Here is a 20,271-nt window from a genome sequence, read left to right on the forward strand (position 1 = left end):
CAAAACTTGCAGCACAGACAAACACAGCTTTCCTGGAAACAGATAGCCACACCACACCCAGAATTGCTGATGGTCTATGTTGCTGTTGTGCTGTGTTTTCCAATGTCTTCTGGTCTTCACTCTGTGATTAATCAACTCTTATAAGAAGAGAATATACATGTTATAATCATACAGTAATTTTGTTAAACCCAAATCATCTTATATGCCAGGTGGTCTTAGTTAGTGTTGCACATATATAATAATTTTTGTTAAAAGCTGTATTCCCACATTACACTGCTTGGGAAAGAAGAAAGAAAATTATTAAACAATTCTTTGTCTTCTATAATGTTATTACACATATAACATCACTTACTCTGCATGATTCCCTCCCTCCTTTTTTCTTTGCCTGCTTCTCTTATCTTAGGAATGTTTCTCTGTTACATTCTTTTTCACATTTTAACTTTCAATTCTCCATTAATATCACATCCTGCCAAATTGTCTACCCATGGGTTAACTAGGAAGTAATTTGTGGGACTACACCGTGCAACATAAACTTTACATGTTTCTCCCGTCTCAGGTTTGGGGTAATCTGTTTTTGACCCTTGTTACCCCATTCCGTCTGATATTTTAATGATGCCACTTCTCTAGGACTGGCTGTACTGAACCGTGAAGGCTCCGACAAATCCTGTCAACTTAGACGAAGGACTCAGGTCTGATCACAAAATATCAGAGAGTTTCATCAAACATATAATTTGTTGTTTTGGTCCGCCACTTGCATTCACCTATCCCCGGGTCAACGGAATGCTCCTAGCCGGGGGGGGTGGGGCGTCTTGCAGACCACTGCAACACAGTAAAACAACAATACAATGTTCTTATAACTCTATGCAAATAGTCAACTTCAGTCTGTACACTTTCCACCTGGACATCAGTATCCTTATATCAACTCTAATATTCTTATACTTTGAAACAACTTTAAAAAGAGTCAAACCAAGCTCCGTCCTTGTCTCCCTGAGACAATATTTTCTAGTGCGCACTATATTTTCTCTGAGTGATCCTCACGGCGGACTCCCGGAGTCCCCGGGTCACTCCCCCAGACTCCCGGAGTCTGTTCCCTGTATCCCTGATACAGTAATTATACTAGAAGTTGTAGGTTCTACTTACTAGATCGAGATGTGGTCCTCGGATCGGCCAGAGGACAATAACAGATGTCTTTCCTACCGGACCCGAGGATGACCTTCTCGATCCCGGACACGAGCCCCCAAACTGATAGGAAATCTCAAGGTCCCACTTGGTACCCCTGGTACCGAACTTCTAGTATCGGCTTGGTTTGAGTCTTGTTCTGATGTCAGGAGAGCGCTTCACTCAGTAGGGAATAACAGACACAAAAATGATGTACTGAATGAATGCTCTGAAGTTTAGTATTAGGGCACACAGGTTATATAGAGGGGGTTTTACCCCCTTTATTAGCATATCAACGTAAGTTATTTATTCAACCTATCATAAATCAACATGTTCTATTCTACAGGCAAATAGAGCAAAAAGCGGAACTTCCATATTTGGGGTATTGTCCTGGAGTAGTGCCAAAGAGATAAGTTTCATGGTTACAGAAAACAGAAACTTAGCAGAAAACATAATTAGTTTTAACATATAAAAACATGGATTCCTTTCAGATACCTTGAGGCACCAAAAGATAAGAAGCATCCCCCAGATGCCATTTTTGAAACAATATCTGTTACAAACTTACCTGTCTGGGCTCCAGCAGCCCTACCGCACCAGGAGTGAAGCCACGCTCCCTGGTAATGTGACAGCATCCTTAGCAACAGGATCAAATGCACTGTTGTGATCCTGGGACTTGGTCTCTATTTAAACCCCTTCCTGGCCAGATACCAGTGCCAGTGATAGTCCTGTATAGGCTTACTAGCTATGTTCCTGTTTCTTGAATTCATTTGGATTATTTATGTTTCTGACCTCAGCTTGTATGTTGACGACTCTCTGTCTTACATGATTTGTACTGTGTATTCTGTCTGGTTCTGATATTGGCTTGCCTTTTGACTACTATCTCTGTCTCTCGTTGTTGTACTGTGCTGTCCTCCTGGTTCTAAACCATTTTTGTACGACTATCCCTTTGTGTTTTGTCTTTTGTTTTCTGTCTGTCTCTGTACCTTAGTAGCATAGGGACCATCGACCAGTTGCGGTCATGCTACCTAAAGCTCGTACTGCAAGGAGATAGGGAAGGCTGTCAGGGCTCACTGTCCATGTCTGTCCCTATCTTCAAGCGTTACAATACCCCTCAAGGAATTTTGGTAATCTAAGTGTGTTGTGAGTTTTTTTTATGGATTTTTTTTTAGCACTAGGCCATGAAAATAAAAACCTATTACAATATGTAGTTAGGAGAAGAATAACCCACAATTTGTTAAATTATTTTTCCCAAGTACAGTAATCCAAAACTGCCAGGTAGGCACATGGAAGTTCTCAGAAGGGAAGGCTTGCCATTTGGCTTTTGTAGAGCAGATTTTGCTACTATGGAAACCCAACAAAAGTAGCCCCGTTTTGTAAACTACATCCCTCTAGGCCAGTGGTTCTCAACCTTTCTAAAGCCGTGACCCCTTAATACAGTTCCTCATGTTGTGGTGACCCCCAACCATTACATTTTTTTCCTTGCTACGTCATAACTAATTTTGCTACGGTTATGAATTGTAATGTAAATATCTGATATGCAGGATGTATTTTTATTGCTACAAATTGAACATAATTAAAGCAGAGTAATTAATCACAAAGACAAAATGTAATATATTGTCAAATATTTATTTCTAATTACAAATAAATGAAATTTTGTATTGAAGCATGGTGTATAAATCAGTGGTGCTTCAAGTCCCCCCCAAATAAATAAATCAGAAGTGCTCAGGGTCCCCCAAATAAATAAATCAGCGGGGCTTCAGGTCTCCCCCAAATAAATAAATCAGAAGTGCTCAGGGTCCCCCAAATAAATAAATCAGCGGGGCTTCAGGTCTCCCCCAAATAAATAAATCAGCGGTGCTCAGGGTACCCCCAAATAAATAAATCAGTGGTGCATCAGGTTTCCCCCAAATAAATAAATCAATGGTGCTCAGGGTCCCCCAAATAAATAAATCAGAAGTGCTCAGGGTCCCCCAAATAAATAAGTCTGCGGTGCTCAGGGTACCCCCAAATAAATAAATAAATCAGTGGTGCATCAGGTTTCCCCCAAATAAATAAATAAATCAATGGTGCTCACGGTCCCCCAAATAAATAAATCAGAAGTGCTCAGGGTCCCCCAAATAAATAAATCAGCGGTGCTTCAGATCCCCCCCCCCCAAATAAATAAATCAATGGTGCTCAGGGTCCCCCAAATAAATAAATCAGAAGTGTTCAGGGTCCCCCAAATAAATAAATCAGCGGTGCTTCATGTCCCCCCAAATAAATTAAGCCTTGCTCAGCCAAATAATTTAAATAAAATTAGCCAGGCTCAGCCAGGCTCAATTAAATCATTGGTGGCAGTGGTGCTCAGCGGCGGTGTCATTAATGAAAAAACTCGGACCTCAGCAGACAGGCGGCCCGACTTACCCGTCCAGACGTCAGGCTCCTTCAAGCACAGGCAGTGATAGGACATCACTTCCTGTGCGCGAGGATAAGGGGCCGCTGCCGTTGTGCGGGCGACCCACAATAGGAAGCCTCAGACGACCCCCCGGAAAGGGCCGATCGACCCCCAAAGGGGGCAGTTATTTGGGGTTTTATCATTTAGGATTTCAGAATGTAATTAACAGTGAAAGACTCAGAGTGAAAACTACATATTTCACACATCTTTGTCATTTCAGTGCTTAATATGTTGTGCCCAGCTTGCGTAACCAGAGACATAAACCCCATAGTCAGATTTTCCTGGGTACGGACATAACCGATATGTTGCTATATTCTGCTGCTTGTGCACATGGCAGGGCTTATGGCTAATTGGCTTTTTTGGAACATGGAATCTCTTGAAATGGTTGCCCTTACAGAACCTTTGAGATACTGTTACATTAAAAACCTTGATAAATGACCCCATTTTAGAATCTACAGCCTAAATGCATTCATCTAGAGGTATAGTGAGTGAATCAGTCCAAGTGTTTTCCAGAATTCAACGTGCAATGGATAGCGTTGAATAATTGGAGCAGAATTAGGATTTTACACAAATGGTGTTCAAGAGCGGATACTTACTTTAAGTTTAGCATCAATAAACATATCTAAATAATTTTTTCATATTGTTTTAGAAAAAGAACATTTTTCCTCCCCAAATAATTAAATTACCATCATCCATATTTATTGGACTAATCAATTACCGGTATTTAGCTACACCAATAATGAATATAATATATAGGACCTTATAAGTAGGTGAAAGCCATGTCATCTACTTACACAGGTCTTCTCTACTCTCATTTCTTGATAACATTCTATTATACAGTGGAAATAAGGATATTTGGATTTATCCGGAGCCCCCACTGTCTCTTCTGTAGCTGCAGCCACTGATCACATATAACCCACTGCTCTTATTTTTCTGCAATGTAGCCTTTCCAACATATGTGGTAATTAATCCCAGTAGTTTACACCTGAAGTACTCACATGAAATCCTTAAATGGCAATTAAGGAACAATTACAGATAATGTTAGCTATATTTGTGTCTCATAATGGAGAGGTACAGTAGGTGTCTATCCTCTTGGGTGTGTAACATTAAACCAAAGGAAACTATCCATAAATTATCATTTTGTGGCCTTTCCTATGTTGTAAAGTCATGGCATATCACTAAGATCAGTGGGGTCTGACCAATGGGATCTCTACCGATCTTTGAAATGTAGTCTCCTGTGTCCTCCAGGTTTTTTAGGGAACTGCAGTCGCCCATTACTGGGCCGTGAAAGGTGTGTGGCTATTAGAGATGAACGAATTGAAGTTGACGAAGCACCCAATTAAAATTTCCACACATTTAGTGGTAAAATGGCTGCTGCAAGTGTGAGGACATGGAGCAAGGAACTCTAGTAAGGCGGGATCACCCATAATGCCATGCATGCACCTAATCAGCAGCCAGCCAGCCCTGTGATGTCACAGCCCTTTAAATAGTCTCAGCCATCTTGGATTTTGCCATTTTCCAGTGTACTTAGTGCAAGGAGAGACGTCAGCAGGTGCTAGGGACAGTGCTAGGAAAGACTTCATTGTGCAAAAAAAATGATTTAGAAGTGCAGGGAAAGATTATTTAAGGTGTAGGAAAAGGATAGGGAGGAATCATTCCACAGCATTTATGTAGAACAGGGTTCAGTAGGGGAGGTTAAAGCCTGGGTAATAGGAACAATCCTATTACACCTTGCTGCACTGACTGGGGATCCAAATTGCCATTATACAGCTCTGTAATTACAGCAAACCCTTCTTGTTATTAGGGTGCAAGTGCTGTTTGATACAGCTATTAACAGGGTTTATTAAACGGAAATATTTCTAGTTCTTATTTGCCCTTGTGCGGTGCAGTTATATGTTCTAAAGCATTTTTTGGCTTGTATTAGTGGGGGAAAAAAGGTCTTATTAGCCGTTGTGTGGTGAAGTGCGAAAATTACAGCCCTTTTTGTCATGTATCAATGGCAAAAGAAAAATATATTTTTCTATTCAGCGGTGCAGTTATATGTTCTATAGCTCTTTTTGTCATGCATTAGTGGCAAAAGTAAAATACGGTATATTTGGTGTTCAGCAGTGCAGTTATATGTTCTAAACCCTTTTTTGTCGTGTATTAGTGGCAAAATAAAAATATATTTGCTGTTCAGCGGTGCAGTTATATGTTCTAAAGCCCTTTTTGTTGTGTATTATTGGCAAAAGAAAAATATTTTTGCCGTTCAGCGGTGCAGTTATATGATCTACAGACCTTTTTGTCGTGTAATAGTGGCAAAATAAAAATATATTTGCCGTTCAGTGGTGCAGTTATATGTTCTAAAGCCCTTTTTGTTGTGTATTAGTGGAAAAGAAAAATATATTTGCCGTTCAGCAGTGCAGTTATATGTTCTAAAGTCCTTTTTGTTGTGTAATAGTGGCAAAAGTAAAATATATTTGCCGTTCAGCGGTGCAGTTATATGTTCTAAAGACCTTTTTGTTTTGTATTAGTGGCAAAATAAAAATATATTTGCCGTTCAGTGGTGCAGTTATATCTTCTAAAGCCTTCTGTGGCATGTAAAAGTGGGAAAAAATAAGGGCCTATTTGCCATTTATCGGTGCAGTGATATGTTCTGAAGCCCTTTTTGTTGTATATTAGTACAAAATACAAATATATTTGCCGTTCAGCGGTGCAGTTATATGTTCTAAAGACCTTTTTGTTATGTAATATTGGCAAAATAAAAATATATTTGCCATTCAGAGGTGCAGTTATATGTTCTAAAGCCCTTTTTTTGTCTATTAGTAAGGAAAAAAAGGGGCTTAATTGCCGTTGTATGGTGAAGTGAGAAACACTACGCACTGACTGACTGCTACTGCCGCTGCCTCCGTAAACCCATTCACCGCTACTTCCTGGGCAGCTAGGCTCCTCCGAAGCGGGTGATCAAACCTGGGCATGTTTGGCTACCGACCTCCCATTGCTGCCACCCTGCTGACTCCCAGCCTTGCTAGCCACTTGCTGGCTCTGCCTCACGGGCAAGCTGCCACGTTCCACTGCCATGGCTGCTGGAGAGGGGTGGGGTGGCAGGAGCAGTACCAGCTCCATCAGCAGCAGCCTGATCATAGAGTTGCTGATGAGCATCTTTCTCCACCTGCCTAGTCTAGAAACTACTCACCAGCAGCAGCATCTAGACCTGGAGCAGAACCTGAACCATCAGGTGGTGACATGCTTGGACAGCACCCTGCCACCCCACATTGAAGATCCGCTGGACTACTGGGCAGCCAAACTGGATTTATGGCCGCAACTAGCAGAGTTTGCCCTGGAAAAGCTGTCCTGCCCGGCCAGTAGTGTGGCATTAGAATGGGTGTTTAGTGCGTCGGGGGCCATAGTTACCCCAAGAGGAACTCGCCTGTCCACCCAAAATGTGGAGAGACTGACCTTTGTCAAGATGAATCAGATGTGGATTAGCCAGGATTTCCACCCACTAATGCCTGATGCATCAGACTAGATCATCCATGGTGTCACACCAACACTTTGACAAAAGAGACCGGTTTCTTCTGGCTACCTGCCTCAGCTACTATTCTGATGCTGCCACCCGCCTGATACCACACATCTGATGCCAAGTGCTCCTTCTTTCACCCACCATCTTCAGCTGGTACTGGTATTGTCACCGGGTCACTCTGTGGTATCCTGTTGCTTCTGCCACCTCCACACTATGTCACCTTGCCACTCTGTGGTCTCCTCATGCTGCTGCCACCTCCACACTATTTCACTTTGCAACTCTGTGGTCTTCTGATGCTGCTGCTGCCACCTCCACACTATGTCACCTTGCCACTCTGTGGTCTCCTCATTCTGCTGCCAACTCCACACTATGTCAGCTTGCCACTCTGTGGTCTCCTCATGCTACTGCCACCTCCACACTATGTCACCTTGCCACTCTGTGGTCTCCTCATGCTGCCGCTACCTCCATACTGTCATTGTGCCACTCTGTGGCCACCTCCTGATGCTGCTGCTGCCATCTCCACATGTGGCCTCCTCATGCTGCTGTCACCTCACCACTATGTAATAGGGCCACTCTGTGGACTTTTCATGGTTTGACCGAGGGTTGCTCTGGGTACTCACAGTTTGTAGAAGACCCTGGGCAGGCGTACAGCAGTGATGGAGAGGCTGGCACATAGGTCCTCTGGGGCACTCTCTGTATGTAGGGACCAGGCCGGATGGTAGGTGATGTGCCCTGGGTGTTGGAAGTTTAGTGTGCCAGTGGCAAGATCCCTTATAGTTCGTGACGCCAGTGCCGGTAACGGTGGCACACCGATTTGTTGTAGGAATAATTGAGGTACACAAAGTTGTAGTGAACCAGAACTCCTTTTTACTGAACAGTTCAACTATTTACAGGCTTCAGATAAAGTTCCATATGCAGGATAATGGTATCAGGCAGGCTTGACATAAATGGCAGGTAAAAATCCTAGCAAGATAACTCAGAGGGAATAAACTCACAGATCAGGCTGTACTTTCTGCAGAATCCTGTCTGACTTTCTCCAAGGCCCGAATGCCTAATAGCTGGCTTTATCCTTGGGTAGGGAAACCTTCCTCTGGTATAAATCCACTTGCTGCAAATAAACTTCTGCCTTTCAGCTTTCTACTTGGCTGGATACAATTAGCACTGCTCTGTACTTTGCTTGATGCAGGAAACCTTCAGGAGGAAACTTCTTCTCCTAGAAGCAGGTTAGGATCCTGGGCTATCTAGCTGCATGTTAGAAGCTGGACCTCAGCTCCTGCCTGGCTGAAGTGAATATTGGCTTCTAAAACACACTCTCTCCCTGGACTGGACCTGTCTATATATACTAGGGGGTTCCCTAGCTCCCTCTACAGCTTGTGAGGAGAAACTACACCCCTAGTAGGCCTGGTACACAGGAGATAACATAAAAAATACACATTATAATGCAATATAAAATACCATGACCATGTTCCACAGGAGGTGGAGAACAACGTGACCCAATTGACCCTTGAGTAGTGCCCACCCTTACGTAGTGGGACACTACATTCCCACCCTCCCCACTTCATGACTGGGCCACTATTTTGCTTTTTGTCCTGGCTGACATCATCATTTGTTTGACCCTTCTTATGATCTGTCAGAAGGAAGGAAAAATGAGAAGCACAATGGATCCTGTCTGTGTAGCAGCTGTAAGGCCTGTATGATCCCATCAGAATTGGCTTGTGATTTGGTAGCCAAAAGCAGGAATGGGTACAAAACACAGAAGACATGCAAATATTACATTCACGTGCCATCTCTGTTTTGGGTCCACTCCTGTATTTTTTGGCATTAGCAATACTAATGGATTACTGACCAAATGCTGACCGAGTGAAGGAAATGCTTCACAGACAGGATCCATTTTTTGGGGGTTATTGTTCTGACGGATCAGAGGAAAGGCAAAATAATTAGTGACGTCAACACAAACTTACTGCTGACACCATCTCCACTTTGTTGGGGGGCTCTACTTGTGCAAGTGTTTAATAGAACAGGTTCTGTAGACATCTATGTGGAATCCGATGACGAGGGTGTAAAAGGAGTGCGCTTCTTCTTGGCGCTAACATCAACCTGTAAGGCTGAGTTCAGATTTGAGTTATTTGGTCAGTTTTGGCTTTGTGACTGGCCAAATAAGTGCAGTGTGCATTGATTCTAAGAGCGACGCCTATCATCTGCATGTCATACTGACTCACAGTATTATTTCCCTACCACAGCAGACTCCCTGTGCGTGTTACTGTAAGGCACAGTGTTCTACACCCCTATAAAGGCTCTCTGCAGCCGGGAAATAGCAGTTTATTAATGCGATTCTCCGTGAATAAATTCAGATCGAAACGATTTTTTTTTTTTAATTCAGCGATCCAGTCGAATAGAATTTTTGAAAAATTTGCTCATCTCTAGTGGCTATCCAAATATGCATGTAAATGGATGTTTCTGGTAGAAATAAGGACGTTTTGAAATGTTACCAACTGGGTAAATAAGTAGCAACCCAAAAATTTAAAACAAGACCAAAGGCAACAATCAACCAGAACTGATTGTTTTAGTAACTTAAAGACCCTTTACACTGCCGGATGTTCGGGCAGATTATCGCTATCCAGTGTATCTACGAATGCTCATTAGCAACTGGTGTAAAGGCGCTGCCAATTACCTGATGAACGAGCAAAATGCTCATGATCGGATAATAGGATTGTTTGTGAGGACACATAAATCATAGATTGCCGGCATTAGATCCAGCCATCTAAACAGCCTCTGCTGCCGGGAAACAATGATTCTGTTTCGGAAAGAGCAATGATATTAGCAATCACTCCTCCCCATACTGTGGAGGAAATTGCTGCATGTAATAGCTGCAGTCTCCTTCACTGATGTACTGACGGTGCCCGTCACGACTTTTGTGGTCTGGCGAGCTGGTGGACGTGAGGCGCAAATCACAACCGAATTTGACAAGTACGGGTTTATTGAGAGACAAGGCGTTTCGGGGTGCGAATGCCCTCTTTATCAAGTCTGGTGTGCTGCAGCTGCAGGTGCAGCTGGATGCTTGCTGTTCGATTAATGCTCCTCGGTCGCTTTTACTGACAATGTAGTACAATGCTTTGCCAGAGATGAATTAGATATGGCTGAAGCGCTGTGGCTTTGCTTTTATACTTGGTCAGGCAATGCTGTTGCGGTGGTGAGACTGATGTAGCTGGGGTATTCTGGCCTGGCTACTGCACGTGGTGCCTGCTGAAAGGTCACTGCTCCCGTACTTGTCAAATCCGGTTGTGATTTGCGCCTCACGTGCACCAGCTCGCCAGACCACAAAAGTCGTGATGGGCACCGTCAGTATTTCTAGTAATTACCGAAGTGGCGACTTGGCCCTCGCCCTTGGTTCTTTTGGACACGGCAGCTCCAACCTGATACCTAGTTAATCCAGCAGACCTTCATCACGGTTGCTACCAATTTGGTGCAACCTAAATAGGTGAGCAGCACATATTCATCTTAAATTGAAGACAGCTGTTTCATCTTTACCTATTCACCCTATGAGCGCCTTTCTCATCCTGTGGCCACATATTTCCTTCACTGATGAGCAGGCGACTGTCAGGAAGGAACGCTTTCTTCCCGACAATCGTCTGCTTCATCTGGCCATGTGAGGCTACTTTCACATTAGCGGCAGCCTTCTCCGGCAAGCTGTTCCGACGGGTGAACAGCCTGCCGAATCTGGGGTGCCACTATTGCAAACATGCCGAGAGGCAGCCAGAATAAAACTATGACATGTAATTGCTGCCGCTAATGTGAAAATAGCCTAAAGAGGCCATTAATGTTAATTTTTTATGAGATCTTCATTGTTGGATAATCACTTTTTGTTAGAAGGGTCCCCTGATAACCTCCTAAATTGCAATGTGTGGGATAACATGGCATCATGCTTCCAAGTTCCTTGCAGAACCTCTACAGGAGATACAAAGCATTACAGAGTTCCAGTTTGGCTGTCTGTATAATTCATGGAGGTATGGGTCCTTCACAGGTCCTTCATAGTTTTCTATGCATTGTGGGAAAGTTCCTGGGACATATTGGTCTTGTTCCTGTTCACAGATGAGTAGCAGCCATCTTACTTCAGTGTGAGAAGCCCAACTCTACGACTTGCTTTCTACCTTAGTTCAGTGTCAACAGTCTATTTCGAGCATAGTCGGTAAGGGCACTATCTATGTGTCATAATCCTGTGATTTATTGTATGTTTGCTGTATCGGAGAGCACATTGTCAGCTCGCATTATTGCCTCATGTTATACTGTGTATAGCAGATTATCTGTAGCAATTAAGGAAAATTTTACAACTTTACAGCTTTTTTCTTAAGGAGACAGGGGGTGTAGCTGTGGAGTTGCCTCCAGTGATACTGCTACCAGAGTACTCTTATAAATAGCGATAAGAGTATTCTGTAATGGTGACACCATTGTAGACATGCCTATTCTTGTCCGCAAAACGGACAAGAATAGGACATGCTATATATTTTTTCCGGGGCCTCGGAACGGAGCAACGGATGCGGACAGCACACGGAGTGCTGTCCGCATCTTTTGCGGCCCCATTGAAGTGAATGGGTCCGCATCCGAGCCGCTAAAACTGCGGCTCGGATGTTGACCATAACTACGGTCGTATGCATGAGGCCTAAGAGTGCGCTTTAACTATAGAACCACCAGAGTGCTCTCCATTAGTATTGCCACTAGAGTACCCTCCATTAAATCCTAAGCACTCCATGACATCACAAACTGTATTACCTACAGGTTTCATGATGTATAGTTACAGCAGACGCACCACCCAGACATAATAGAGCCTCACCCCATGACAAGATCACAAGACATGACATTCAAATTGAATAGATTTTTATTAAATTCATTAAAAAGTCCCCAAATCCAGGGCAAATTTTCACTCAAGTACGTTTCTCACATTCTTATTCATAACACATTCATAAAAAGTACATTTAAAATATGGGGAACCATCCCACGCTACAATACTACATAGTCACATATAGTAATACCTGACTACAAATACACCTGAGCACAGATACTGGACCTGTCAAATTCTCTGTTCATCCTGGGTATATCCACCCTTTCAATTCCAAAAAAGTCAAAACTTTGGAGATTGCCATCATGTGTTTGCCGGATATACTGGACTTTCTCTCTATGAATCCTAAATGCGCCACTATTCTGGTTTTCAGTTTGCAAATTGTACATCCAATGTAGTATAACTAAAAAATTAAAATTATATAAATATATATATATATATAGAAGAGAAAAGAAAAGAAGCAGCACTCAAAAAAATAATAAATGTGGGTGCAAAAAGTCCTCCTTATAAGACCTGTGACCAAGGTCCAGATTGTAGACATACAGCAAAAACGAAGGCAGCACTCCAAGTTTGTGAAAAAGGTGGAAGGTTTATTCACCCAACCAGCAGCAACGTTTCAGCTCTCTCTATGGAGCCTTTGTCCAGCTGGACAAAGGCTCCATAGAGAGAGCTGAAACGTTGCTGCTGGTTGGGTGAATAAACCTTCCACCTTTTTCACAAACTTGGAGTGCTGCCTTCGTTTTTGCTGTATATATATATATATATATATATATATGTATGTATATATAATCGATACGAACTAAAAGTATTAGTTGGTGTTATTTGACTGGTGCAGTAATTGTGGGCAGCATGTGATATGTAGTAACATAGTTGTGAACAGCAGGGAACAGTGTTACCCGCACCACTGCCTGTACCAACTTGCATGATCTGCCCAAAACAACGGGCCACAACTTAGCGACAGTCCTTGACTTGACTAAGTGCAGGGGCCTAAATCGAAAGGGGATTCATAAAACGAAAAAGATTGAAACTTCCAGGTCTTTTCCTAGAACTGCCTGTCCCACCAAACTGGGGAGAAGGGCCTTGGTAAAAGAGGTGAAGAGGAGACCAAAAACCCACTGGTCTCTCAGGCTGAGCTCCAAAGATCCTGTATGTAATGAGAGAAATGTACATATGGCCAACCATCACTGCAGCACTCCACCAATTTGGGCTTTATGGCACAGTGGGCAGAAAGAACCCTTTCTTCAGAAAAAGACACATGAAAGCCTGTCTGGAGTTTGCAAAAAAAAGCAACTAAAAGACTTTCAGACTGTGAGAAATGATATTCTCTGGTCTGATTAAACCAAGACTGAACTTTTTGGCATCAATTCTAAGTGTCATATTTGGAGGAAACCAGACACTGCTCATCGCTTGTCCAATACCATCCCTACAGTGAAGCATGGTGGTGGCAGCATCATGTTTTGGGGGTGTTTCAGCAGCTGGGACATGGAGATTGGTTGAGGTAAAGCTCAACTACAGAGATATTCCTAATGAAAACCTTATCCAGAGCTCTCTGGACCTCAGATTGGGCAGAAGGTTTACCTTCCAGCAAGACACACAGCCAAGCACGCAGCCAAGACAATACAGGAGTGGCTTATGGACACCTCTGTGAATGTTCTTGAGCGGCCCAGCCAGAACCCTGACTTCAACTCAATTAGACATCTCCGGAGAGACCTTGGATGGCTTTCCACCAATGGTCCCTATCCAGCCTTCCAAAAAACAATTTTTTTTTTGTATATTAGCGCATGGCTGCAATATAACAAAATGTGAAAAAAGTGAAAGGTCCTGAAGACTTTCCAAATGCATTCTTCTTGACTCAAAGGATCTATTCTGGTGCTAACTTCTTGGTTCCAGATACCACAAGACACCATCAGAGGTGCCTTGAATGCTTGGGTCATGCTTGACATCTGCACTGTAGTCTCCATTAGGGGACCTGCATTGTAAATTCCGTCAAAAACAGTAGAGACTCCCAAATGGAAAACGAAAGGACCCCATTATAATCAACCGGATCTATTTGGCCCCCGTTTAGGTCAATCATGTTATTTTCGCTGATCTACTCCAATAACGGAGCAGAAGAGTGGAAATCAATAGTGGTGGTGTGAACCCAGCCTTAGAGCTGATCTTGCAGCATAAGGATAACCTATACAACATTAGGAAGGTGGTTTTTAATATTATGGCTGATGTATGCAGAAGATGACAAAAACAGAGCTCTGACAGCTATAAAGGTATTTTATGAAATTAATTGTAGCAGAACTAGGATAAAACAAAACAACGAAATTGTTCTCCTAAATGGCAGACATTCAGTAACAGTTTATCATCACAAACAAAATATAATTTATTTCTTCACTTACAGTAGCTGCATAAAAAAGCAAAAAGACGTAAAAATGCAAACAAGTAATTATATATATTTTTTTATTCCTTTTCTGCCTCTTTAATTAAATTAGCATCGACATCTAAATTTACTGGACTAGCCTCTTATTTTGCAACACCAATATATTGCAGTACCATATAGGAAGGCGTAAGCCACGTCCTCTACTTACATACAGTAGGTCCAGTCCGCTTACCTCGATAATATTTTAATTCTTCCGGCGATAAATCCCTGTAGCTCACTGTTCTGTTGATGGAGCTGATCATACTAAGGCTACTTTCACACTAGCGTCAAGCGGATCCGCTTTAAACGGATCCGTCTGAAGGACTTAACAGACGGTTGCAAACGTTGACCTTCTGTGCGGATCCGATTGAACGGATCCGCTTGAAAAATGGCTCCGTTCATTGCGTCTGCATCCGTTTATGCATGCGCTCAGCGGATCCGTTTTTCTATTAAAAAGGTGTTAAGGTGTGCCTCCTAAAGGCCTCCCATTAAAAAAAGCAGGTACACCTCTATTAATGGTCATTGTAGGTGTGGCTCAGTACTCCCACTGTATTAGAACCAGGTACACCTCTATTCAGACTCATTGTGTATTGGGAGCATGTTGCCTGCACACTTGCGTCTCCGACTGCGTTTTCAAATTCTGAAAGCTAGATGGATGAGACAAGACCGGGAAAGAAGAAGACGTCGGTATTGGATACATCCGATAAGTTCAAGAAGGATGACCAGAGGTGTTTTTTCTGTTCTTTATTTGGAGTTGCGGGCAAATCCGGAAAAATTTTACAATTATATGCGCATGACGGTTGAGAGTTTTGACCAGCTTCTGCAGCGCATTTCTTCAACCATTGAAAGGGAGGATACGCAAATGAGAAGGCCCATTTCACCATCGGAGAGGCTAATTTTATTATATTTTATAATATCAAAAAAAAAAATTTGGGTATTTTTTGTTGGGTTTAGGTTTCTTGCTACTGGAGAAACCCTTACGTCATTACATTACCATGACGTAAAAAATTAATCTCAACTGTTGTAATGTTTTTTTTCCTTTACCTAAAGAGGTCTAGTCATTATGGATAAAGACATATTGTGTTTATCCAAACGTACATTTATTTTTTTGTGGTGCCATTTAATCTCTATTGTGCCTGCTATCGCACGGCTATAGCATTTCAAATAGCTATGGCATAGCTACAGCTAGACCTCCACATTTTAGATGGGGACAACATTTGTTGCGTGACATATAGTCAAAAAAATTTGAGATGGATTTTTTAAGTGTTTTGCATGTTGCATTGGGAAATCATAGACCATCAGTATAGTAATTACAGTGGAAGGAGAAAATCCAATAATCAAATAATACTCTTTTTTTTCTATATACCTTGTCCTTTAATGATGGAATATCTAAATGTTTAAAAACACACAGTTTCTCAGGATTTTCAGCCATGCAGTGTGTTTTGTTCATCCCTTTCTATGTATGAACAAACACATGTCAAGGTGAGAGCATTCCAAAGTGTTGATGTCTTCGACTGGGCGCAGTTCACTAATTGGCTCTGAACCCAGGTCAAAGACTACAACATTATGTTAATTTCCTGTCCCCTGTGGTAATGACGATAATACCGCATCATCTTTGTAAAATATAAAAATGAAATAATTTTGGCTCTCTATTATTCTACAGTTGGTGATGATGATCCAATAGTATCGTTAGTTCCACAAGGGCTCATGTGGATTAGAACAAGATTGGCACATGAAAAAACTATGTTCATTTGCCAATCTGCTATAACAGCTGGTGCTACAGCTGGTGCTAAACTACAACTGCCAGCATGACCGCACAGCCTTCGGCTGTGGAGGCATGCTGGGATTTGCAGTTTTGCAATACCTGTAGCCACACTGTTAGACAAACAATGAGCTAATATATTAAATTATCAGCTTTTTGAAAGCCATTTATTTATTATACTCTAGCAATCATCAGTACTACAGGTGTAGGCAAAATAATTTCTATAATAACCAAAATATAATTTTATTGATTTTTTCAATTTTAAGAATTTTACTTTACCCACAGCTGTAGTGATCATTGTGTATGATAAAATAACAACAGACAAATTTTCTTCAAAATTTTTTTTTTATTTTCTTATTTTTAAATAATAAATTAATTTAATTTTTTATCAAAATTATTATTTTTTAAATATTGGAAAAACGTTTAGGGGAGGTGTAGCGTTGTGGAGTGGACCGTCCTGGACCGGCAGCAGAAGCCCCCCTGTCTTCAGTTGAGGAATGAAAATGACAGGCCGTGGGAAAGGATGCAGGATTTCGTGGGGTGTGGAGAGTGGAAGGGTCGGGAGTTGATTGTTCCCGAGCATGGGACGAAGAATGAGTGGGGAAAGAAGTAGGAGCGTGATAGTGAGGAGGAGAGGGAGTTGAAGAAAAAGATGGTAGATTGTACCCATGCTCGGGGGGTTGGGAAAGGGAAGGATGATGAAAATAGGAAGGTTAAGTCTGAGCATGTTGATACACATGGGTTGAGGGGTAGGTAGTGGGTGGGGGGTAGGTAGTGGGCGGGGGGCGGTGCAGGATTTCCCACGACCCATTCTCCATCATAATTCTAAACTCATGCACCTACTCAGAATTCATTTGGTCCATTTGGGAGACCATGGTTTGCAGGAAATGCTCGTGTTCGGAGAGTTGACGTGCCGACTCCGCCCCCTCCACTCGGCGTGCCAAGTCTTCCAAAACTCGACGCATGTCTTCCGCAAAACCTTCCAGAGCATCGGAAACAATCTCTACAAGGTCCCCATAGTCTTCCCGACGGCTCCTACCTGATCTCCTGCGATTCAACGTAGCCCTCACATTTTCACGCCATGTTGAGAGCGTACGTTGAAAAGAGGGACCAGGTAGGGGACCAGGATTGACCTGAACAGGTGAATGAGGGACAGGAGGGCTGGTGGTGGCGGTCGCTCCGGGGTCCGCTTCAAGAGAGGGTTCAGGCTCCCGAGTGCTGCTGGCAGTTCTGAAGAGATAAAAAAAATAAGGCCTTTTAGTAAAAAATACAATATTTAATAACATTTTCTACTTCATAATGTAGATGGCTGCATGAGAGAAACATACATATACTTAGGAGATAGTTACAAGAAGAGCTACTAAAAATTAGTGCATTAAATTAAAACCATTCAAAACGAATAGTTTTGAAGTGAAGACAAGACAGAGGGGATATGATGGAAGTTAATGTAATAATGAATGAAAAATGGAGATTTATTTTTAATAAAAAACGCTATAAGAGGACATACTTTAAAAAGAGCAAAAAATATTTAAATTAAATATCTGGAATTTTAGAGAGTAGTGGATGCATGGAATAGCCTTCCTGCAGAAGTGGCAGCTGCAAATACTGAGATGGAGTTTAAGCATGCATGGGATAGGCATAAGGCCATCCTTCATATAAGATTGGGACAGGGGCTATTCATAGTATTCAGTATATTGGGCAGACTAGATGGGTCCAAAAAAATTGTATGGGGAAAATACATTCTATGCTACTATAGGACAGAATCGTTCTGAAGAAGGAATTATTGGAATGGCAAACGTGTCTCTTCATTCGGCTAAATGCAAAACTCTATTTCAAGCCCTGCCCATACATTTGTTGAAACTACAATCATACAGCAGCACAATGTGGAAATTTTTTAATTTTTTACCAGCTTGAGATCCATTTGCCAGACCTGATCTATTGTCCCTTGTGACCTTTGCTTGTCAAATTTTAGATAACTGAATCAGAGAATGATTTGTCTCACACAACCTTGTCAAGAGTTGAATCTTGATCTATTGTAACTGTTGACCATAATAGGACAAGTGAGATAAGTTGTCATAGAATCCTTTGTCTCACAAATCCTATTACAGACAGAAGTCAAGGTCTATTGTTCCTTTATGACCTTTTTGTTGAATGAGATAAAGAAATAAGAATTTCCTTTGTCTCGCACAACGTTCAAGACAGAAGTCTGGATTTCTTGAAACTTTTTACCATAATAGGACAAGTGATAACATTTTTTCATAGAATCCTTTGTATCACAAATCCTATTCCAGACAGAAGTCAAGGTCTATCGTCCCTTTAGACTGAACAATCTTGAAAGCAAAGGTGGGAGAATCCTTTGTCTCGAACAAACCTTTCAGGAAACAAAGTCAATAAAGACAAATCATAAAAAAAAAAATTTGAAATAAAAATTTACCTTCGAAGGCCCAGCGTCGGACGCAGAAACCCCAACGCCGCATTATGGGCGTAGGGCTTCTTTGTCCGGGCTCCAGAGCCACTCGGGGCATGAACCTCCCTATTGTACTCTCTCTTGAAGCGGTCCCGGATTGACCGCCACCGAGTGGTAATCTTGTCCACTGTTGAAAAAAAAAAAATAATTTGTGTGATGTATTTTATTGTTGAGTGGGTTTTACCTTATACATGACTTGTACTTACCACATTCTTTTTGGTCCGCCGCAGAGAGATCCTCCCAGCCAGAGATGAATTCTTGGGCAGTATCCCTCCAGAGCCGCTGGGTGAGATGGTGGTCTGCATGTTGGCGGTCGGAGGGGTCCCATAGTGAGGGACGCGCCTCCACCAGTTGGATAAGGAGTTCGTTCTGACTGCTCGGAATAACAAACTCCCTATCTTCCCTGGTGGAGACTGCGGAAACCTTGAAAAAACAAACAAAAAAAAATAAAAATTAAATAATCTTCCAAAGGAATTGAAATTTTAAACACCCAAGTATATGATACTTACACATCCCCGACCGCCACTGCCTTTCCCACGGCCTCTGGAGGGGACTGGGGATCCTGTCTGGCGGATCGTGTCGAAGTTTCCTTTAACAAAAAATTATATTGGGTTAAAAAATGAAATCTAGAAAAATATAAAAATATATTGAAATTTTCTTACTTCAGTCCGGTCCAGGTCCATATAGATGAATAGGGCCTGGGACTTGTTGCCTCAGAATTTGTTTCGGACGAAGAAGATGGAGACTATAAAAAAAAATATATATATATATATATACAGGGAGTGCAGAATTATTAGGCAAGTTGTATTTTTGAGGATTAATTTTATTATTGAACAACAACCATGTTCTCAATGAACCCAAAAACTCATTAATATCAAAGCTGAATATTTTTGGAAGTAGTTTTTAGTTTGTTTTTAGTTTTAGCTATTTTAGGGGGATATCTGTGTGTGCAGGTGACTATTACTGTGCATAATTATTAGGCAACTTAACAAAAAACAAATATATACCCATTTCAATTATTTATTTTTACCAGTGAAACCAATATAACATCTCAACATTCACAAATATACATTTCTGACATTCAAAAACAAAACAAAAACAAATCAGTGACCAATATAGCCACCTTTCTTTGCAAGGACACTCAAAAGCCTGCCATCCATGGATTCTGTCAGCGTTTTGATCTGTTCACCATCAACATTGCGTGCAGCAGCAACCACAGCCTCCCAGACACTGTTCAGAGAGGTGTACTGTTTTCCCTCCTTGTAAATCTCACATTTGATGATGGACCACAGGTTCTCAATGGGGTTCAGATCAGGTGAACAAGGAGGCCATGTCATTAGATTTTCTTCTTTTATACCCTTTCTTGCCAGCCACGCTGTGGAGTACTTGGACGCGTGTGATGGAGCATTGTCCTGCATGAAAATCATGTTTTTCTTGAAGGATGCAGACTTCTTCCTGTACCACTGCTTGAGGAAGGTGTCTTCCAGAAACTGGCAGTTGGACTGGGAGTTGAGCTTGACTCCATCCTCAACCCGAAAAGGCCCCACAAGCTCATCTTTGATGATACCAGCCCAAACCAGTACTCCACCTCCACCTTGCTGGCGTCTGAGTCGGACTGGAGCTCTCTGCTCTTTACCAATCCAGCCACGGGCCCATCCATCTGGCCCATCAAGACTCACTCTCATTTCATCAGTCCATAAATATCTT

The sequence above is a fragment of the Bufo bufo genome, chromosome 8 (genome assembly GCF_905171765.1).
Source record: "Bufo bufo chromosome 8, aBufBuf1.1, whole genome shotgun sequence".
Lineage (NCBI taxonomy): Eukaryota > Metazoa > Chordata > Amphibia > Anura > Bufonidae > Bufo > Bufo bufo.